Genomic DNA, 25,003 nt, shown 5'->3' with positions numbered 1-25,003 from the left:
TCCTGGGCTGTTTGAAAGATGTTCGGAGTGCACCAGCTCGTCCTAGCGATGTGCTTACTGGGCTGGTTGACCTATATTGGGACTGTCGTAGCTGGGCAAGGTGATCAGTCTCCTGGGCAGGTTGACTTATGTTCACACTGTACCAGCTCGGCATCGCGATCAGTATCCTTTGCTGAGTGACCCGTGTTCACATTGTCGCAGGTCGGCATGGTGATCAGTATCCTGGGCAGGTTGACCAATATTACGACTGTACCAACTCGGCATGGTGACCAGTATCCAGGGCTAGTTGACCGATTTCACACTGCAACTGTTCGTCATGGCGATCAGTATCATCTGCTGATTGACCAATATTCACAATGCAGCAGATTGGCATGTTGATCTGTATCCTGGGCTTTTTGACCTGTACTCAGACTGTACCAGCTCGGCATCATGATCAGCATTCTGGTCTGGTTGACAAGTATTCGGACTGTGCCAGCTTGGCATGGCGATCAGTATCATGGGCTGGTTGACACCCATTAGAACTGTACCAGCTCAGCATGGCGATCAGCATCCTGAGCTGGCTAACCCATATTCCGTCTGTGGAAGCTTGGGTTGGTGATAAGTGTCCTGGGCTGGATGAACCATATTCACATTGTACCAGCTAGGCATGTCGATCTGTTTCCAAGGCTGGTTGAACATATTCACACTGCAATAGCCCGGCATGGCAATCAATGTCCTGGGCTGGTTGACCCATATTCACACTGTACCAGTTCGGCATGGTGATCAGTATCCTTGGCTGATTGACCCATATTCAGATGGTACTAGCTCGGCATGGCGATCAGTATCCTGGGCTGTTTGACCAATATTCACATTGTATCATCTCAGCATGAGAATTAGCATCATGGACTGGTTGACCAATACTCACAATGTACCAGCCCAGCATGGTGATCAGTATCCGGGGCAGCTGGACGCATATTCGCACTGTACCAGCTCAGCACAGCATCAGAATACTGGGCAGGTTCATCCATATTCACACTGTACCAGCTCAGTAGAGTGAGCATTACACTGGGCTAGTTGAACCTTATTCAGACTCTACCAGCTCGGCATGGCAATCAGCATCCAGAGCTCTTTGACCCATATTCGGAATGTATCAACTTGGCATGGTGATCAGTATTCTAGGCTGGTTGACCCATGTTCAGACTGCACCAGCTCGGCATGCCGATAGGTATCCTGGCTTAATTGACCCATATTCACACTGTACCAGCTTGGCAAGTTCATCAGTATCCTGGGCTCGTTGACTGATGTTCGGACTGTAGCAGCTCAGCATGCTGATAATTCTCCTGGCTGGGTGACCCATAGTCGGACTGTAGCAGCTCGGCATGACGATCAGCTTCCTGGGGTGCTTGACCCATATCCACACTATAGCAGCTTCGCGTGGCGATCAGCATCCTGGGCTGTTGGACGTATATTCACAAAGTACTAGCTCAGCATATTGATCAGTATCCTGGGCAGGTTGACGCATATTCACAGTGTAACAGCTCGACATGGCGATCAGTATCCAGGGCTTGTTGACCCATATTCCGACTGTAACAGCTCGGCATGGTGATCAGTATCCTGGACTGGTTGACCAATGTTTGCACTGTAACAGCTCGGCTTCCCGATCAGCATCCTGACCTCTTCAACCCATTTTCAGACTGCACCAACTCGGCATGGCGATCGGTATCCTGGCCTGGTTGACCAATATTCACACTGTAACAGCTCGGCATAGTGATCAAGATCCTGGGCTGGTTGACCCATATTGATACTGTACCAGCTCGGCAGGGTGATCGGCATCCTGGGCTCGTTGAACCATATTTGGACTGTAATATCTCGGCATGGCGATCAGCCTACTGGGCTGGTTGACCAATATTCGGATTGTCACAGCTCGGCATGGCGATCATTGTGTTGGGATTATACACCCATATTCATGCTGTACCAGCTTGGAATGGCAATCTGTATCTTGGGTTGGTTGATCCATATTCATACTGTACCAGCTCGGCATTTAGATCAGCATCCTGGGCTGGTTGACTGATATTCGGAGTGTACCAGCTCGGCATGGCGTTGCGCATACTGTGCTGGTTGTCCTATTTTTGCACTGTCGCAGCTTCGCAATATGATCAATATCGTGGGCTGGTTGACTCATTTTCACACTGCACCAGTTCAGCACGGGGAACAGTATCCTGGGGTGGTTGACACATGTTCGGACAGTACCAGCTCGGTATCGTGATCAAATTCTGGGCTGGTTGACCCATATTTGAACTATACGAGCTCGGCATGGCGATCAGTATCCTGAGTTGGTTTATCCATATTCACATTGTACCAGCTCTACACAGCAATCAGAAACATGGGCAGGTTGACCCATATTCACACTGTACCAGCTGGTCATGTCGATCAGTATCCGAGGCTAGTTGACACATATTCACACTGCACCAGCTCGACTTGCCCATACGCATCCTGGGCTGGATGTCCCATATTCACACAGTACCAGCTCGGCATGGTGATCAGTATCCGAGGCTAGTTGACACATATTCACACTGCACCAGCTCGACTTGCCCATACGCATCCTGGGCTGGATGTCCCATATTCACACAGTACCAGCTCGGCATGGTGATCAGTATCTTGGGCTGCTTGACGCATATTCAAACGGCATGGCGATCAGTATGCAGGGTTGATAGATCCATATTCATACTGGACTAGCTCGGCATGGCGATCAGCATCCTGAGCTGGTTGACCCATATCGGACTGTACCAGCTCGGCATGGCAATCTGCATACTGGGCTGGTTGACCAATATTCAGAAGGTAACTGCTCGGCATCGAGATCAGTCTCCTGGGCGTGTTGAACCATATTCACACTGTACTTGCTTGGCACTTCGATTAGCATCATTGGCTGGTTGACCGATATTCAGACTATACCAGCTCATCTTGGAGACCAGCATACTGGGGTGGATGTGCAGTATTCTGACTTTAGCAGCTCAGCTTGGAGAACAGTGTACTGGGCTGGTTGAACTTTTCACACTGTACCAGATCAGCATGGTGATCAGTATCCTGGGCGGATTGACCTATATTCACAGTGTATCAGCTCAGCATTGCGATTGGTATCCAGGACCGTTTGGCCCTTATAAACATTGTACCAGCTCGGCAAGGTGATCAGCATCCAGGGCTGGTTGTCCAATAGTCAGACTGTACCAGCTCGGCATGGCGTGCAGTATCCTGGGCTGGTTTACCCATATTCGGACTGTAGCAGCTCAGCAAGGCGATCAGAATCTTGGGCTGGCTGACCAATATTCAGACTTTACCAGTTCGGCATGGCTAACAGTATCCTGGGCTGGTTGAGCCATTGTCGGACTGTACCAGCTCGGCATGACAACCAGTATCCTGGAATGATTAACCCAAATTCAAACAGTACCTGCTTGGCATGGCGATAAGTATCCCAGGCTAATTGACCTATCTTCAAACTCTATCAGTTTGGCATAGTGATTAGTCTCCTGGACTGGTTTACTCATATTTGGATTGCACCAGCATGGTTATCTGCATCCAGATCTGGTTCATACCATATTCAGACTGCAGCAGCTCGGCATGGCGATAGGTATCCTGAACTAATTGATCTATATTCACACTGTACCAGCTTGGCATTTCCATCAGTATCCTGGGCTGATTGACCCATATTCGGTCTGTAGCAGCTCAGCATGGTGATCAAAATCTTGGGCTGACTGACCCATATTCAGACTTTAACAGCTCGGCATGGCAAGCAGTATCCTTGGCTGGTAGACCCATATTCGGACTGTGTCAGATCGGCATGACAATCAGTATCCTGGACTGGTTGACCTACATTCACACAGTACCTGCTTGGCATGGTGATCAATGTCCTAGGCTAGTTGACCCCTATTCACACTGTACCAGTTCGACTTGCCAATAAGCATCCAGGGCTGGTTGACCCATATTCAAGTATCCTGGGCTGGTTGACGGAATTTCGGACTGCAGCAGCTCGGCATGGCGATTATTCTCCTGGGCTGACTGACCCATATTTAGACAGTACCAGCTCGGCATGGCGATCACGATCCAGTGCTGGTTGACCCATATTCGCACTGTACCAGCTTCGCAAGGCGATCAGCATCCTAGGCTGTTTGGCGTATATTCACAAAGTACGAGCTCGGAGTAGTGATCAATGTCCTGGGCTGGTAGAACCATATTCGGACTGTACCAGCTCAGCATGGCGATCAGTCTCCTGGACTGGTTGACCCATATTAACACAGTACCAGCTTCGCATTGCAATCAGCATCCTAGGCAAGTTGATTCCTATTCACATTGCACCTGCTCGACTTGCCAATAAGCATCCTGAGCTAGTTGACCCATATTCCGGCTGTACCAGCTCGGCATGGCGATGAGCCTCCTGTGCTGGTTCATTCGTTATCCACCTGTACCAGCTGGGAATGGCGATTTGCATCCTGAGCTATTTGACCCATATTAGGGTTTCACCACATAGGCATAGCGATTGGTATTCTGGGCTGGTTGACCAACATTCCAACTGTACCAGCTCGGCATGATGATCAGGTTCCTGGGCTGTTTGATTCATATTCATATCCTCGGCGTGGTGAACAGCAACCTAAGCTGGCTGAACGATTTTCGGACTGGACCAGTGTCGCATGGTGATCAGTATCCTGGGCAGGCGACATGTTTAGATAGAGGATCTGGATCGGCGCAGGCTTGGAGGGCCGAAGGGCCTGTTCCTGTGCTGTAATTTTCTTTGTTCTTTGTTCTTTGTACCAACTCAGCATGGCGATCAGTATCCTCTGCTAGGTGACCGATATTCACAGTATACCAGCTCGGCATGTCGATCAGCATTCTGGGCTGTTTGACTCATATTCGGACTGTGCATGCTCGGCATGACAATCAGTATCCTGGACTGGTTGACCCACATTCACACAGTACCTGCTTGGCATGGCGAATCGTGTCCTAGGCTAGTTGACCCCTATTCACACTGTACAAGTTCGACTTGCCAATAAGCATCCTGGCCTGGATGTCCCATATTCACACAGTACCAGCTCGGCATAGCAAGCAGCATCCTGTGTTGTTTGGACCATATTCACTCTGGCGTTAGGTATCGTGGGTTGGTTGACGCATATTCCGACTGCACCTGCTCAGAATTGTGATGCGCCTCGTGGGATGGTTGATTCATATTCCAACTGCACCAACTGGACATGGCGACAGGTATCCTGGGCAAGTTGACCCATTTTCACACTGTACCAGCTCGGCACATTGATCAGTATCCTGGTCTGGTTGACCCATATTCAAACTGTGGCAGTTCGGCATGGTAATCAGTATCCTGGGCTGGTTGACCCATATTAACACTGTACCAGCTCGGCATGGTGATCAGTATCTTGGGCTGATTGACCATATTTTTACTGTACGATCTCGGCATGGTGATCCGGATCCTGGGCTGATTAACTATATTCGGGCAGTACCAGGTCGGCTTGGCAATCAGTATTCTGGGCAGCTCGACCCATATTCACACTGTGCCAGCATCCTGAGCTGTTGGACCCATAAACGTACTGTAACAGCTCTGCATGGTGTTCAGAATCCTGGACTGGTTGACACCTATTCACACTGCACCATGTCAGGATGGCGAATAGTATCCTCTGCTGTTGACACATATTCGGACTGTGCCAGCTCGGCATCATTATCAGCATCCTGGGTTGGTTGACCCAGATTCACATTGTACTAGCTCGGCATGGTGATCAGTATGCTGGGCTGGTTGACCCATATTCGAATGTACCAGCTCAGCATGGCGATTAGCATCTTGGGCTTACTGACCAATATTCCAACTGCATCAGCTCGGCATGGCGATCAGTATCCTGAGCAGGTTGACAGATATTCGCAGTGTTCCAGCTCGGCGTGGTGAACAGTATCCTGGGCTGGTTGACCTATTCTCACTCTACCAGCTCGACATGGCGATTACTATCCTGTGCTGGTGTACTAGCTTGGCAAGGCGATCAGTATCCAGGGGAGGGTGACCCATGTTCATACTGTACCAGCTCGGCATGGCAATCAGTATCCTGGGCTGGTTGACCCATATTTGGACTGTACCAGCTCGGCATGGCGATCTGCATACTGGGCTGTTTGACCAATATTCAGATTGTAACTGCTCAGCATCGGGAATAGTCTCCTGGGCTTGTTGACCCATCCTCACACTGTACCAGGTCGGCACGGTGATCAGTATCCTGGGATTTGTGACACAAATTCACACTGTACTAGCTCGGCATGGCCATCAGTATCCTGCGTTGTTTGACCCATATTCATACTGTCCCAGCTCGGCATGACAATCAGCATCATAGGCTGGTTGATCCATATTTGGACTGTACCAGCTTGGCATCACGATCTCCATATTGGGCTGGTTGACAAATATTCGTACTGTAGCAGCTCAGCATGGAGGTCAGTGTCCTGGGCCTGTTGACCTTTAATCACACTGCACCAGGTCATTATGGTGATCAGTATCCTGGGTTTGTTGGCCCAATTTCACACTGTACCAGCTGAGCATTTCGATCAGAATCCTGGGCTGGTTGAGTCATAGTCAGAGTGTACTGGCTCGGCATGACGATCAGTATCCTAGGGTGGGTGACCCATATTCGCTCAGTACCAGCTCAGCGTGGTGTACAGCATCCTGGGCTGGATGACTAATTCACACTGTACCTGCTCGGCATGGCCATCAGCTTCCTGGGCATTGTTGACCGATATTCAGACTGTAACAGCTCGGCATGGCGATCAGTATCCTGGACTGGTTGACCAATAGTCACGCTGCACCTGCTTGGCATGGCAAACAGTATCTTGGTCAAGTTAATCCATATTCACAGTTTACCAGCTCCGAATGTCGATCAGCAACCTGGGCTGGTGGACCCATATTCGGACTGTATCAGCTCGGCATGGCGAACTGTATCCTGGGCTGGTTGACCCACATCCACACTGTCCTAGTTCGGCGTGGTGAACAGAAACCTAAGCTGGCTGAACGATTTTCGGACTGTACCAGTGTCGCATGGTGATCAGTATCCTGGGCTGGTTGACCTATTCACTGTGTACCAGCTTGGCATAGAGATCAGTATTTGGGCTGGTTGACCCAGATACACACGATACCAGCTCCGTAGTGTGAGCATTATCCGAGGCTGGTTGACCAATATTCGTATTGTAGCAGTTCGGCATGTTGATCAGTATTTCAAAATTTCGCACAGCACTAGCTCGTCATGGCGATCAGTATCCTGCTCTGGTTGACATATATTCACACTGCACCACCTCCGCATGGCAATCAGCATCCCGTGCTGGCTGACCGATATTTGGTCTGCACCAGCTCGACATGGCGATCTGCTCAGAAGGCTGATTGACAAATTCACACTGTACCAGCTCGGCATGGCGATCAGTATCCTGGGTTGGCTAACCCACATCCACACTGCACCAGCTCGGCATGGCGATCAGTATCCTGGGTTGGCTAACCCACATCCACACTGCACCAGCTCGACATGGCAATCAGTATCCTGGGTTGGGTTGACTGATGTTCAGACTGTACCTGTTCAGCATGGATATCTGCTTACTGGGCTGGTTGACATATTCACACTGTACCAGCACGGCATAGCAATCAGTATCCTGATCTGGTTGACCAATATTCACACTGTACCAGCTCCGTTTACAACTTATATAAACTTACCTTTTTGTTTTGGCGGTTTCATTTTGCAGCGGCAACAGGGAGAGCGAGGTGGCAGCTGGGGAAGTAAGTCCTATATATTTGGGCAGCGGCTGAACCCGAGACACTACACCTGTAGTGTCTCCCACCTGCCCTCCTCCTCTAACCAAAGAAAAAGGACTCGGTGGTGTGCAGATAAGGTAAGGCTTTTTCTATTTATTTTTTTTTTCGTGTGATTGGGAAGAACCTTTCGTTCCTTTTTCCTTTATCTAAGTTAAGACTAACTTAAGATTAAGATTGAAAATGGCAGGAGATCTCAGACCCGTGTTATGCTCCTCTTGCTCAATGTGGGAGGTCAGGGACACGGCTGATGTCCCTGACTCCTTCACGTGCTGGAAGCGTGTCCAGCTGCAGCTCTTGTTAGACCGCATGACGGCTCTGGAGCTGCGGATGGACTCACTTTGGAGCATCCGTGATGCTGAGGAGGTCGTGGATAGCACGTTTAGTGAATTGGTCACACCGCAGATTAGGATTGCTGAGGGAGAAAGGCGATGGGTGACCAAAAGGCAGAGAAAGAGCAGGAAGGCAGCGCAGGAGTCCCCTGCGGTCATCTCCCTCCAAAACAAGTATACCGTTTTGGATACTGTTGAGGGAGATGGCTCACCAGGGGAAGGCAGCAGTAGCCAGGTTCATGGCACCGTGGATGGCTCTGCTGTTCAGAAGGGCGGGAAAAAGAGTGGAAGGGCTATAGTCATAGGGGATTCGATTGTAAGGGGAGTAGATAGGCGGTTCTGTGGTCGAAAACGAGGCTCCCGAATGGAATGTTGCCTCCCACGTGCACGGGTCAGGGATGTCTCAGATCGGCTGCAGAACATTCTGAAAGGGGAGGGTGAACAGCCAGTTGTGCACATAGGCACCAATGATATAGGTAAAAAACGGGATGAGGTCCTACAAGCAGAATTTAGGGAGTTAGGAGCCAAGTTAAAAAGAAGGACCTCAGAGGTAGTAATCTCAGGATTGCTACCAGTGCCACGTGATAGTCAGAGTATAAATGAAAGTATAGTCAGGATGAATGCGTGGCTTGAGAGATGCTGCAGGATCGAGGGGTTCAGATTTTTGGGACATTGGGACCGGTTCTGGGGGAGGTGGGACTATTACAAATTGGACGGTCTCCACCTGGGCCGGACTGGAACCAATGTCCTTGGGGGTGCTTTTGCTAACACTGTTGGGGAGGGTTTAAACTAATGTGGCAGGGGGATGGGAACCAAATGAGGAGGTCAGTGGACAGTAAGGAGGTAGTAACTAAAGCCTGCAAGGAACTAGATAATGAAGTCAGCGTGACTAAGGAAAAGAGTAGACAGGGAGCAGATGATGAACGCAAAGGGACTGGTGGTCTGAGGTGCATTTGTTTTAATGCAAGAAGTGTAGTAGGTAAGGCAGATGAACCTAGGGCCTGGATTAGTACCTGGGAGTATGATGTTATTGCTATTACTGAGACTTGGTTGAGGGAATGGCATGATTGGCAACTAAATATCCCAGGATATCGATGTTTCCGGCGGGATAGAGAGGGAGGTAAAAGGGGTGGAGGAGTTGCAGTACTGGTCAAAGAGGATATCACAGCTGTGCTGAAGGAGGGCACTATGGAGGACTCGAGCAGTGAGGCAATATGGGCAGAACTCAGAAATAGGAAGGGTGCGGTAACAATGTTGGGGCTGTACTACAGGCCTCCCAACAGCGAGCGTGAGATAGAGGTACAAATATGTAAACAGATTATGGAAAGATGTAGGAGCAACAGGGTGGTGGTGATGGGAGATTTTAATTTTCCCAACATTGACTGGGGTTCACTAAGTGTTAGAGGTCCAGATGGAGCAGAATTTGTAAGGAGCATCCAGGAGGGTTTTCTAGAGCAGTATGTAAATAGTCCAACTCGGAAAGTGGCCATACTGGACCTGGTGTTGGGGAATGAGCCCGGCCAGGTGGTTGAAGTTTCAGTAGGGGACTACTTTGGGAATCGTGATCACAATTCCGTAAGTTTTAGAATACTCATGGACAAAGACGAGAGTGGTCCCAAAGGAAGAGTGCTAAATTGGGAGAAGGCCAACTATACCAAAATTCGGCAGGAGCTGGGGAATGTAGATTGGGAGCAGCTGTTTGAAGGTAAATCCACATTTGATATGTGGGAGGCTTTTAAAGAGAATTTGATTAGCGTGCAGGAGAGACATGTTCCTGTGAAAATGAGGGATAGAAATGGCAAGATTAGGGAACCATGGATGACAGGTGAAATTGTGAGACTAACTAAGAGGAAAAAGGAAGTATACATAAGGTCTAGGAGGCTGAGGAAAGCCGAAGCTTTGAAAGAATATCGGGAATGTAAGACCAATCTGAAACGAGGAATTAAGAGGGCTAAAAGGGGTCATGAAATATCTTTAGCAAACAGGGTTAAGGACAATCCCAAAGCCTTTTATTCATATATAAGGAGCAAGAGGGTAACTAGAGAAAGGATTGGCCCACTCAAGGACAAAGGAGGAAAGTTATGCGTGGAGTCAGAGAAAATGGGTGAGATTCTAAATGAGTACTTTGCATCGGTATTCACCGAGGAGAGGGACATGACGGATGTTGAGGTTAGGGACAGATGTTTGATTACTCTAGGTCAAGTCGGCATAAGGAGTGAGGAAGTGTTGGGTATTCTAAAAGGCATTAAGGTGGACAAGTCCCCAGGTCCAAATGGGATCTATCGCAGGTTACTGAGGGAAGCGAGAGAGGAAATAGCTGGGGCCTTCACAGATATCTTTGCAGCATCCTTAAACACGGGTGAGGTCCCGGAGGACTGGAGAATTGCTAATGTTGTCCCCTTGTTTAAGAAGGGTAGCAGGGAAAATCCAGGTAATTATAGACCGGTGAGCCTGACGTCAGTGGTAGGGAAGCTGCTGGAGAAGACACTGAGGGATAGGATCTATTCCCATTTGGAAGAAAATGAGCTTATCAGTGATAGGCAACATGGTTTTGTGCAGGGAAGGTCATGTCTTACCAACTTAATAGAATTCTTTGAGGAAGTGACAAAGTTGATTGATGAGGGAAGAGCTGTAGATGTCATATACATGGACTTCAGTAAGGCGTTCGATAAGGTTCCCCATGGTAGGCTGATGGCGAAAGTGAAGTCGCATTGGGTCCAGGGTGTACTAGCTAGATGGCTAAAGAACTGGCTGGGCAACAGCAGACAGAGAGTAGCAGTGGAAGGGAGTTTCTCAAAATGGAGACGTGTGACCAGTGGTGTTCCACAGGGATCCGTGCTGGGACCACTGTTGTTTGTGATATACATAAATGATTTGGAGGAAAGTATAGGTGGTCGGATTAGAAAGTTTGCAGATGACACTAAGATTGGTGGAGTAGCAGATAGTGAAGGGGACTGTCAGAGAATACAACAGAATGTAAATAGATTGGAGAGTTGGGCAGAGAAATGGCAGATGGAGTTCAATCAGGGCAAATGCGAGGTGATGCATTTTGGAAGATCCAATTCAAGAGTGAATTATACAGTAAATGGAAAAGTCCTGGGGAAAATTGATGTACAGAGAGATTTGGGTGTTCAGGTCCATTGTTCCCTGAAGGTGGCAACGCAGGTCAATAGAGTGGTCAAGAAGGCATACGGCATGCATTCCTTCATCGGACGGGGTATTGAGTACAAGGGTTGGCAGGTCATGTTCCAGTTGTATAAACTTTGGTTCGGCCACATTTGGAATACTGCGTGCAGTTCTGGTCGCCACATTACCAAAAGGATGTAGATGCTTTGGAGAGGGTGCAGAGGAGGTTCACCAGGATGTTGCCTGGTATGGAGGGCGCTAGCTATGAAGAGAGGTTGAGCAGATTAGGATTATTTTCATTAGAAAGACGGAGGTTGAGGGGGGACCTGATTGAGGTGTACAAAATCATGAGAGGTATAGACAGGGTAGATAGCAAGAAGCTTTTTCCCAGAGTGGGGGGATTCAATTACTCGGGGTCACGAGTTCAAAGTGAGAGGGGAAAAGTTTAGGGGGGATATGCGTGGAAAGTTCTTTATGCAGAGGGTGGTGGGCGCCTGGAACGCGTTGCCAGCAGAGGTGGTAGACGCGGGCACAATAGCGTATTTTAAGATGCATCTAGACAGATACATGAATGGGCAGGAAGCAAAGAGATACAGACCCTTAGAAAATAGGCGACATGTTTAGATAGAGGATCTGGATCGGCGCAGGCTTGGAGGGCCGAAGGGCCTGTTCCTGTGCTGTAATTTTCTTTGTTCTTTGTTCTTTGTCCGCATGGCGAACAGCCTCCTTGGCTGGTTTGCCGATATTCAGACTGCACCAGCTCAGCATGGCGATCTGCCTACTGGACTGGTTGACGTATATTCGGACAGTACCAACTTGGCATAGTGATCAGTATCCTGGGCTGGTTTATCCATTTTCACACTTTATCGTCTCGGTAGGGTGATCATTATCCTGGGCTGGTTTACCGATTTTCACATTGTACCAGCTCGGCATGATGATCGGTACCCTGGGCTGGTTGATCCATATTCACATTGTACCCGCTCCGCATGGCGAACAGCATCCTGGGTTGGTTGACTGATATGCGGACTGTACCAGGCCTGCATGGCTATCTGCATACTGGGCTGACTGACCTATATCCGACTGCAGCAGCTCGGCATGGAGTTCAATGCCCTGTGCTTGTTGACCCATATTCACATTGTACCAGCTTGGCGTTGCGTTCAGTATCCTGGGTTGGTTGACCCGTATTCACACAGTACCAGCTCGGCATTTCGATCAGCATCCTGGACTCATTGACCGATATTCGGAATGTACCAGCTAGGCATTGCCGTCAGTATCCTATGCCGTTTTACCCCTGTTCGGGCTGCACCAGCTCGGCATGGAGATAAGCATCCTATGCTGGTTGACCCATAGTCGGACTCTAACAGCTCGGCATGGCGATCAGTATCCTGGGCGGGTTGACGCATTCTCACTTTAACAGCCCGGCATGGAGATCAGTATCCTGGGCTGGTTGACCGATATTCTGTCTGTAGCACCTCAACATGGCGATCTGCATACTGGGCAGGTTGACCAATATTCAGACTGCAGCAATTCAGCATGGAGATCAGTGTCCTGGGCAGGTTGACCCATTCGTATTGTACCAGCTCTGCATGGTGATCCATAACTTGGGCTTGTTGACCCATATGCATACTGTACCAGCTCGGCATGGCGATCAGCATTCTGGGCTGGCTGATCTATATTCGGACTGCAGCACTTCGGCATGGAGATCAGTATCCTTTGCAGGTTGACCCATTGGCACTGTACCAGCTCGGCATGGTGATTAGTATCTTGGGCTGGTTCACCCATAATTACACTTTACCAGCTCGGCATGGCAATCAGCATCCAGGGCTGGTTCACCGATATTCAGACTGCAGTAGCTCAGCATTGCGATCAGTATCCTGGGCTGGTTTACCCATATTCACAATGCGTCAGCTCTTAATGACGATATGTATCCTGGGCTGCTTGTCATATATTCACACTGTATTTGCACGGCATGGCGATCAATATCCTTGGTTGGTTGATCCATATTCACAATGTACCCACTCGACATGGCGATCAGCATCCTGGATGGTTGACCCATATTCGGACTGTACCAGCTCGGCATGGCAATCTGCATACTGGGCTGGTTGACCATATTCAGACTGTTCCAGATCGTCATGGCGATCTGCATACTCGGCTGGTAGACCTACATTCGGACTGCAGCAGCTCGGCATGGAGATCAGTATCCTAGGCTTGTTGACCCATATTCACACTGCACCAGCTCGGCATGGTGATCAGTATCCTGGGCCGTTTAACCCATATTCACACTGAACCAGCTCTTCATGGCGATCAGTATTCTGCGTTGATAGACACATATTCAGACTCTACCAGCTCGGCATGATGATCAGTATCCTGGGCTGGTTGACACATATTCACACTGTTCTCGCTCGGTATGGCGATAGTTATCCTGGCTTGGTTGACCCATATTCGGACTTTACCAGCTCGGGATGGTGATCTGCATACTGGGCTGGTTGACCAATATTTGGACTGTTCCAGTTCAGCTTGGAGATCAGTGTCCTGGGCTTGTTGACCCATATTCACATTTTTTTATTTTATTTACAGATACAGCACTGAAACAGGCCCTTAGGCCCACCGAGTCTGTGCCGACCATCAACCACCCATTTATACTAATCCTACACTAATCCCATATTCCTATCACATCCCCACCTATCCCTATATTCCCCTTCCACCTACCTATACTACGGGCAATTTATAATGGCCAATTTACCCATCAACCTGCATGTCTTTTGGCTGTGGGAGGAAACCGGAGCACCCGGAGGAAACCCACGCAGACACAGGGAGAACTTGCAAACTCCACACAGGCAGTACCCAGAATTGAACTGGGGTCGTTGGAGCTGTGAGGCTGTGGTGCTAACCACTGCGCCACTGTGCCACCCAAATTGTACCAGCTGAGCATTACGATCAGTATCCTGGGCCGTTTGACCCATATACACACTACACAATGTCGGCATGTTGATCAGTATCCTGGGCTGCTTGACCGCTATTCTCACTGTATCAGCAAGGCATGGCGATCTGTATACTTTGCTGGTTGACCTGTATTCAAACTGCAGAAGCTCGGTATGGAAATCAGTATCCTGGGCTGGTTGACTGAACGACTCTGTGCCAGCTCAGCATAGCGATCAGTATCCTGGGTTGGATTACCCAAGTTCACACTGTACCACCTCGGTAGGGTGATCATCATCCAGGGCTGTTTGATCAATATTTATATTTTACCAGCTCTGCAAGGTGCATCCTGGGCTGGTTGAGCCAAATTCACATTGTACCAGCTCGGAATTGTGAACAGGATCCTGGGCTGGTTGACCAATTCACACTGTACCAGCTCAACATGCCGATCAGCATCCTGGGCTGCTTGACCAATATTTGGACTGTACCAGCTCGGCATTGCGATATGCATCCTGGGTTGGTTGACCCTTATTCGGACTGTACAATCTCGGCATGGATATCAGTATCCTGGGCTGCTTGACACATATTCACACTGTACCAGCTCTGCGTATTGATCAGTATACCGGGAAGGTTGACCCATATTCAGACTGTAACAGCTCGGCATTGTGATCCGTATCCTGGGCCCTGAGAACCATATACACACAGCACCAGCTCGGTATGGCGATCAGAATCCTGGGATGGATCACATACATTCAGACTCTACCAGCTGGGCATGGTGATCAGTATCCTGGGCAGGTAACCCATATTGGCACTATACCATCTCGGAATGGTGATCAGTATCCTGTGTTGGTTGACACATATTCACACTGTTCTCGCTCGGCATGGCTGTCAGTATCCTGGGTCAGTGGACCGATATTCATACTGTACCAGCTCGGCATGGCTATCAGCATCCTGGCCTGGTGGACCGATAATCAACCTGTACCAGCTCGGCCTGGCGATCTGCCTACTGGCCTGATTGTCATATATTCGGAATGTACCAGCTCAGCATGGCGATCAGCAGTCTGGGCTGATTGACCCATATTCAGACTACATCTGCTCCGCATGGCAATCAGTCTTCTGGGCTGGTCGACACATATTGAGACTCTACCAGCTCAGCATCGCAATCAGTATCATAGGCAGGTTGACCCATATTCGCACTGTACCAGCTCGGCGTGGTGAACGGTATCCTGAGTTGGTTAACCGATATTCACTCTGTACCAGCTCAGCATGGCAATCAGCATCCTGGGCTGGTTGACCGATATTCAGACTGCACCAGCTCAGCATGGTGATCTGCAAACTGGTCTGGTTGACCAATATTCGGTGTGCAACAGCTTGGCATGGAGATCAGTATCCTGGGCTGCTTGACCCATTCACACTGTAGCAGCTCGGCATGGCGATCAGTATCTTGAGCTGGTAGGCACATATTCATACTGTAATAGCTCGGCATTACGATCAGCATCCTGGGCCGTTTGACCCATATACATACAAGACCTGCTCGGCATGGCGATCAGCATCCTGGGCTGATGATCAGTAATGTGCGCTGGTTTACACATATTCAGACTCTACCAGCTCGGCATCGCAATCAGTATCCTAGGCAGGTTGAACCATATTCGCACTGTACCAGCTCGGCATGGTGAACGGTATCCTGAGTTGGTTAACCGATATTCACTCTGTACCAGCTCGGCATGGTGATCAGTATCCTGGGCAGGAAGACTCATATTGGCACTGTGCCAGCTCAGAATAGTGATGAGAAGCCTGGGCTGGTTGACCTATTCACACTGTACCAGCTGGGCATTGCAATCCGTATCCTGGGACCTTTGAATCATATACACACAGTACCAGCTCGGCATGGCGCTCAGTTTCCTGGGTTGGTTGACCCATATTCACACTGTACCAGCTCGGCGTGGCAATCACCATCCTGGGCTGGATGATTGATATTCAGACTGTACCATCTTGGCATGCCGATCTGCAAACTGGGCTGGTTGACCTACAATCAGACTGCAGCAGTTCGGGATGGAGATCTGCAACCTGGACTCGTTGACTTATTCACACTGTAACAGCTGGGCAGGCAGATCGGTGTCCTGGGCTTGTTGACCCATATTCACACTGTACAAACTCGGCATGGCGATCTGTATCCTGGTCTGGCTGACATATATTCTGACTGTCCAATCTCGGCATGGCGATCAGTATCCTGGGCTGGTTGACACATAAGCACACTGCATGAGCTCGGCGTCATGATCTGTATCCTGTGCAGGTTGACCCATTTTTGGCCTGTTGGGTAGGCGGTGGCATAGTGGTATTATCACTGGACTAGTAACCCAGAGACCCAGGGTATTTCTCTGCGGACATGGAGTCGAATCCCACCACAGCAGAAGGTGGAATTTGTATTCAATTAATATATCTGGAATTTAAAAAAGCTAGTCTTCTGATGGCCATGAAACCATTGTCGATTGTGGTAAAAACCCATCTGGTTCACTAATGTCCTTTAGGGAAGTACATCTGCTGTCCTTACCTGGTCTGGCCTACATGTGAGTCCAGACACACAGCAATGAGGTTAACTCTTACATGCCCACTGAAATGGCCTGGCAAGCCACTCAGTTGTACCTAACCGCTACGAAGTTAATAAGATGGAATGAAATTGGACGGACAACCGGACATCGACCGAGGCACCGGAAACGACAACGGCAAACCCAGCCTGTCGACCCTGCAAAGTCCTCCTTATTAACATCTGGGGGCATGTGACAAAGGTGGGAGAGCTGTCCCACAGACTAGTCAAGCGACAGCCTGACATAGCCATACTCACGGAATCATACCTTACAGACAATGTCCCAGACACTGCAATTACTATCCCAACGGCAGGACAGACCAAGCAGAGGTGGTAGCGCAGTGGTTTACGGTAGGGATGGAGCTGCCCTGGGAGTCTTCAACATCCGGACCTCATGAAGTCTCACGGCATCAGGTCAAATATGGGCAAGGTAACCTCCTACTGATTACCACCTACCGCCCTCCCTCGGCTGATGACTCAGAACTCCACCATATTGAACAGCACTTGGAGGAAGCACTGAGGGTGGCAAGGGCACAAAATGTACTCTGGGTGGGGGACTTCAATGTCCGTCACCAAGAGTGACGCGGTAGCACCACTACTGACCAAGCTGGCAGAGTCCTAAATGACATAGCTGCTAGACTGGGTCTGCAGCAGGTGGTGGGGGAACCAACACGAGGGCAAAACATACTTGACCTCGCCCTCACCAATCTGCCTGCTGTGGATGCTTCTGACCATGACTGTATTGGTAGGAGTGATCACCACACAGTCCTTGTGGAGACCAAGTCCCTCCTTCACAGTGAGGATACCGTCAAGCGTGTTGTATGGCACTATCACCATGCTAAATGGGATAGATTTCGAACAGATCTAGCAAAGAAAAACTGGGCATTCATGAGGCGCTGTGGGCCATCAGCAGCAGCAGAATTATACTCAACCACAATCTGTAACCTCATGGCCCGGCATATCCCCCACTCTACAATTACCATCAAGCCAGGAGACCAACCCTGGTTCAATGAAGATTGCAGGAGGCCATGTCAGGAACAGGACCATGCATACCTAAAAATGAGGTGTCAACGTGGTGAAGCTACAACACAGGACTATCTGCGTGCCAAACTGCGTAAGCAGCATGCGATAGACAGAGCTAAGCGATAACATAACCAACGGATCAGATCTAATCTCTGCAGTCCTGCCACATCTAGCCGTGAATGGTGGTGGACAATTAAGCAACTAACTGGAGGAGGTGGTTTAACAAATATCCCCATCCTCAATGATGAGGGAGCCCAGCACATCAGTGCGAAAGATAAGGCTGAAGCATTTGCAACAATCTTCAGCCGGAAGTGCCGAGTTGAAGATCCATCTCGGCCTCCTCCTGAAGTCCCCAGCATCACAGATGCCAGACTTCAGGCAATTCGATTCACTCCGCATGATATCAAGAAACGACTGAAGGCACTGGATACTGCAAAAGCTATGGGCCCTGACAATATTCCGACAATAGTACTGAAGACCTGTGCTCTAGAAATTGCCACGCCCCTAGTCAAGCTGTTCCAGTCCAGCTACAACACTGGCATCTACCCGGCAATGTGGAAAATTGCCACGGTACATCCTGTACACAAAAAGCAGGACAAATCCAACCCGTCCAATTACCGTCCCATCAGCCTACTCTCAATCATCAGTAAAGTGATGGAAGGTGTCATCAACAGTGCAATCAAGTGGAATTTAATTAGCAATAACCTGCTCAGTGACGTTCAGTTTGGGTTCCACCAGGGCCACTCAGCTGCCGACCTCATACAGCCTTGGTTCAAACATGGACAAAAGGCCTGAACTCAAGTGGTGAGGTGAGAGTGACTGCCCTTGACATCAAGACAGCATTTGACCGAGTATGGCATCAAGGAGCCCCTAGCAAAACTGAGGTCAATGGGAATCATGTGGAAAACCCTCCGCTGGCTGGAGTCATACCTAGCGCAAAGGAAGATGGTTGTGGTTGTTGGAGGTCAATCATCTGAGATCCAGGACATCACTGCAGGAGTTCCTCAGGGTAGTGTCTTGGCCCAACCATCTTCAGCTGCTTCATCAATGACCTTCCTTCAATCATAAGGTCAGAAGTGGGGATGTTTGCGGATGATTGCACAATGTTCAGCACCATTCTTGACTCCTCTGATACTGAAGCAGTCCGTGTAGAAATGCAGCAAGACCTGGACAATATCCAGACTTGGGCTGATAAGTGGCAAGTAACATTCGCGCCACACAAGTGCCGGGCAATGACTATCTCCAACAGGAGAGAATCTGACCATCTCCCCTTGACATTCAACAGCGTTACCATCGCTGAATCCCCCACTATCAACATCCTAGGGGTTACCATTGACCAGAAACTGAACTGGAGTAACCATATAAATACCATGGCTACAAGAGCAGGTCAGAGGCTGGGAATCCTGAAGCGAGGAGCTCATCTCCTGACTCCCCAAAGCCTGCCCACAATCTACAAGGCACAAGTCAGGTGTGTGATGGAATACTCTCCACTTGTCTGGATGGGTGCAGCTCCAACAACACTCAAGAAGCTCGACTCCATCCAGGATAAAGCAGCCCGCTTGATTGGCACCCCATCTACAAAAATTCACTCCCTCCACCACCGAGGCACAGTGGCATCAGTGTGTACCATCTACAAGATGATCAGCAGCAATGCACCAAGGCTTCTTAGACAGCACCTTCCAAATCCGCGATATCTACTAACTAGAAGGACAAGGGCAGCAAATACATGGTAACACCACCACCTTCCAAGTTCCCCTCCAAGTCACACACCATCCTGACTTGGAACTATATCGCCGTTCCTTCACTGTCGCTGGGTCAAAATCCTGGAACTCTCTTCCTAACAGCACTGTGGGTATACCTACCCCAAATGGACTGCAGCGGTTCAAGAAGGCAACTCACCACCACCTTACCAAGGAAACGTATGGATGGGCAATAAATGCTGGCTTAGCCAGCGTCGCCCACATCCCAATAATGAATAAAAAAAAACAACTCAGCATGGCGATCAGCTTCCTGGGCTGGTAGACCCATATTCACTCTGTACCAGCTTAGCTTTTTGATCAGTTTCCTGGGAGCTTTGTACCAAATACATACCGTACCAGCTCGGCATGGCGATCAGCATCCTGGCCTGGTTGACCAATATTTGGACTGTGTCAGCTCGGCATAGCGATCAGTATCCTGTGCTTGTTGACACACATTTCGCCTTTACCAGCTTGGCTTTGTGATAAATTCCCTTGGCAGGTAGACCCTATTGGCACTGTACCAGCTCGGCATGGTGATCAATAACCTTTGTTGGTTGACCTATATTCATAAATAACCCGCTCGGCAAGGTTATCAGCATCCTGGGCTGGTTGACCCATATTCAGACTTTACCAGCTCAGCATGGCAATCTGCAGCCTGGGCTGGTTCACCCACATTCACATTGTACCAGCACGGCATTGCGATGGGTATCCTGGGTCGCTTGACCCCTATACACACTGTACCAGCTCGGTATGGCGATCAGTATCCTGGGCTGCTTTACCCATATTCACACAGTTCCAGCTCCGCATGGCGAACAGCACCGCAGGCTGGTTGACCGATATTCTGTGGGTACCAGCTCTGCATGGCAATCTAAATACTGGGCTTGTCGTCCTATATTTGGACTGCAGTTGCTCGACATGGACAGCAGTATCCTAGGCTGGTTGACCTATTCACACTGTACCAGCTCGGCATGGTGATCAGTATGTTCGGTTGTTTGACCCATATTCACGCTGTCCAAGCTCGGCATTTCGATCAGCATCCTGGGCTAGTTGACCAATATTCGGAATGTACCAGATCGTCATGGGCACCTGCAAACTGGGCTGCTTGACTGATATTCTGACTGTGGCAGCTCGGCATTGTGATCAGTATCCTGTGTCGGTTAACCTATTCACACTGCACCAGCTTGGCATGTTGATCAGTATCCTGCGCCGGTTGACCCCTATTCGCACTGTACCAGCTCGGCATGGCAATCAGCATCCACTGCTGGTTGACCCATATTCACACTGTACCAGCTCGGCATTGTGTTCAGATTCCTGGGTTGGTTGACCCATATTCGGATTACACAATCTCGACCTGGCGATCGGTATCCTGGGCCGTTTGACCCACATACGCACAGTACCATTTTGGCATACTGATCAGAATCCTGGGCTGGTTGACCAATATTCGGACTGTCTCAGCTCACATGGTGATCAGTGACGTGTGCTGGTTGACACATATTCAAATTCTACCAGCTCGGCATGGCGATCAGCATCCTGGGCTGGTTGACCAATATTTGGAATGTACCAGATTGTTATGGCGATCTGTATACTGGGCTGCGTGACTGATTGACCAATATTAGGACTGTATCTGCTCGGCATAGCGATCAGAATTCTGGGCTGGCAGACACATATTCAGACTCTACCAGCTCGGCATTGCAATCAGTATCCTAGGCAGGTTGACCCATAGTCGCACTGTACCAGCTCGGCGTGGTGAAAGGTGTCCTGTGAAGGGTGACATATTCACACTGTAACAGCTCAGCATAGCGTTCACTACACTGGACTGGTTGTCACATATTCACACTGTACTCGCTCGGCATGGAGATCTGTATCCTAGGTTGGGTGACCGATATTCACTCTGTGCCAGCTGGCATGGCGATCAGAATACTGGGCTGGTTGACCGATAATCAGACTGTACCAGCTCAGTATGGCGAACTGCATACAGGGCTGGGTGACCAATATTCGGACTGCTGCGCTCGGCATGGCGATCATCATCCTGGGCTGTTTGACCCATATTCGGACTGCACCACTCGGCATGGAGGTCTGCATACTGGGCTGGTTGACTAATAATCGGACTGTAGCAGCTCGGCATGGAGATCGGTCCTGGACTTCTTGAGCCATATTCACTCTGTACCAACTCGGCATGGCGATCAATAACTTCTTTTGGTTGACCCATATTCACATTGTTCCAGCTCTGCATTTCGATCAGCATCCTGGGCTGGTTCACCGATATTTGGAATGCACCAGATTGTCATGGCGACTTGCATACTGGGCTGCGTGACTGATATTCTGGCAGCTCGGGTTGGCGATCAGTATCCTGGGCTGGTTGGCCCATATTCACATTGTACCAGCTTGGCATGGTGATCACTATCCTCGGCTGGTTGACCGATTTTCACACTGGGCTAGCTCGGATTGGAGGTCAATATCCTCCGTCGGTGGACCCATATTCACTCTGTACCAGCTCGGCGTGGCGATCAGCATCCTGCGCTGGTTGACTGATAATCGGACCTACCAGCTGGGCGTGGCGATCTGCATACTGGACTGCTTGACATATATTCGGACTGTACCAACTCGGCATGGCGATCACCATTCTGGGCTGATTGACCCATATTCATACTATGCCAGCTCGGCATGGTGATCAGTATTCTGGGCTGGTTGACACATAGTCACACTGTACTAGCTCGGCATGGCGACCAGTATCCTAGGTTGGTTGACCGATATTCATTCTGTACCAGCTGTGCATGACGATGTCCATACTGGGCTGGTTGACCAATATTCACAATATACCAGCACGGCATTTCGATCAGCATCCTGGGCTGATTGACCCAGATTCGGACAGCACCAGTTCGGCATGGCGATCAGTATTTTGGGCTAGTTGACCCATGTTTACACAGTACCAGCTCGACATGGTGATCAGTTTCCTAGGCTAGTTGACCTATTTCACACTGCACCAGCTCGGCGTGCCGAAATGCCTCCAGGCTGGATGACCCATATTCATACTGTAACAGCTCAGCATGGTAAACAGTATCTTGGGCTCGTTGACCTATATACACATTGTACTACCTCGACTTGGAGATCTGCATTATGGGCTGATTGACCATATTTGGACTGTACGAGCACGGCATGGCGATGTGCATACTGGCTTGCTTCACCTAAATTCGGATTTTAACAGGTTGGCATGGTGATCAGTATCCTGGGCTCGTTGACCCGTATTCACAAAGCACCAGCTCAGCATGGTGATCAGTATCCTGGGCTAGTTGATCCGCATTCGCAATACTCCAGCCCAACATGGTGAACAGTATCCTGGGCTGGTTGACCCATATTCACACTTCATTACGATCAGTACCCTGGGCCGTTTGACCCATATACACACAGCACCTGCTCAGCATGGCGATCAGCATCCTGGGCTGGTTGACCAATATTCGGATTGTGTCAGCTCGGCACGGTGATCAGTAACGTGTGCTGGTTGACACATATTCAGACTCCACCAGCTCAGCTTGGCGATCGGTATCCTGGTCTGGTGGACACATATTGGGGGTCTACCAGCTCGACATGGTGAGCAGAATCCTGGGCTCGTTGTTCCATATTCAGTCTGTACCAGCTCGGCATCGTGATCAGCATGCTGGGCTGGTTCAGCCATACTCAGACACAACCAGCTCGGCATGTCAATCAGTCTCCTGGCCTGGTTGTTCCATGTCTGGACTGCGCCAGCTCGAAATGGTAACCAAACTCCTGAGCTGGTTGACCCATATTCAGACAGTACCAGCTCGGCATGGCGATGGGTATCCTTGGTTAGTTGACCCAAGTTTGCACTGTTGGTATGTTCATCTTTATCCTGGGCTGGTTGACCCATATTCGGAATGCAGCAGATCGGAATGGCGATCAGAATTCTTGGCAGCTGGAACACTATTCACAGTATACCAGCTTGGCATGCAGATAAGCATCCTGGGCTTGTTGATGAATGTTTGGATTGCAGCAGCTCGGCATGGTGAGGAGGATCCTGATTTGGCTGACCCATATTGAGACTGTACCAGCTCGGTATGTTCATCTTTATCCCTGAATGGTTGACCATCATTCGGACACAGTACCACCTTGGCATGGCGATCAGTATCCTAGGCTAGTTGACTGATATTCACACTGCACCAGCTCGGCATGGCAGTCGGTATCCTGGGCTGTTTGACTCATATTCCGATTGTACCAGCTCGGCATGGTGATGAGCCTCCTGGGCTGGTTGATTCATATTCCAACGGTACCAGCTCGGCCTAGCGATTTGCATCCTGGGCTGTGTGACCCATATTCGAGCTGTGCCAGTTAGGCATGGTGATCAGTAGCCCGTGCTGATTGACACATATTCACACTGTACTAGTTTGGCATGGTGATCAGTATCCTGGGCTGATTGACCCATATTCGGACGGTACCAGCTCGGAATGGCGATCGGCATGCTGGGCTGGTTGACCAATATTGACACTGTACCAGCTCAGAATGACGATCCATATCCTGCATTTTGGGCTGGTGACCGATATTCGGACTGTACCAGCTCAGCATGGCGATCTGCATATGATGCTGCTTGCCCTATATTCGGACTGTAGCAGCTGTGCATGGAGATCAGTATCCTGAGCTGGTTGACCCATATCCACACTGTACCAGCTCGGCATGGCCATCAGTATCCTAGGTTGGTTGACACATAATCATGCTGCAGTAGCTCATCATGGCGATCAGCATCCTGGTCTGGTGACTCATCGTCGCACTGTACAAGCTCGGTGTGGTGAACAGTATCCTTGGCTGGTTGATCTATTCACACTGCTCCAGCTTGACATAGCGATCACTATCCTGGGCTGGTTGACACATATTCACGCCATAGTAGCTCGGCATGGCGATCAGTATTCTGGGGCATTTGATCCACATTCACACTGTACCAACTCGGCATGGCGATCAGCATACTGGGCTGGTTGACCGATATTCGGACTGCACCAGCTCGGCATGGCTATCTGCATACTGGGCTGGTTGAGCTATATTCGGACTGTAGCAGCTCGGCGTGGAGATCAGTATCCTGGGCTGGTTGACCCATATTCACTCTGTACATGCTCGGTAGGGTGATCAGTATCCTGGGCTGGTTAACCCATGTTCATACTGTATAAGCATGGCATGACGATCAGCATTCTGGGCTGGTTACCCCATTTTCGGACTGTTCCATTTCAGCAAGGCTTTCTGTATACTGGGCATGTTGATCCGTATTCATACTGTACCAGTTCGGCATATCGATCAGCATCCTGGGTTGGTTGACTGTTTTTCGGACTGTATCAGCTCGTCATGCAGACCTGCATATTGGGTTGGTTGACCGATATTCTTGACTGTAGCAGCTTGGCATTGAGATCAGTTTCCTGTGCTGGTTGACCCATATTCACACAGTACCAGCTCGTCAGGGCGAGCATTATCCTGGGCC

The sequence above is a fragment of the Heterodontus francisci genome, chromosome 9 (assembly GCF_036365525.1).
Source record: "Heterodontus francisci isolate sHetFra1 chromosome 9, sHetFra1.hap1, whole genome shotgun sequence".
Classification (NCBI taxonomy): domain Eukaryota; kingdom Metazoa; phylum Chordata; class Chondrichthyes; order Heterodontiformes; family Heterodontidae; genus Heterodontus; species Heterodontus francisci.
Note: the sequence above shows the minus strand (reverse complement) of the source record.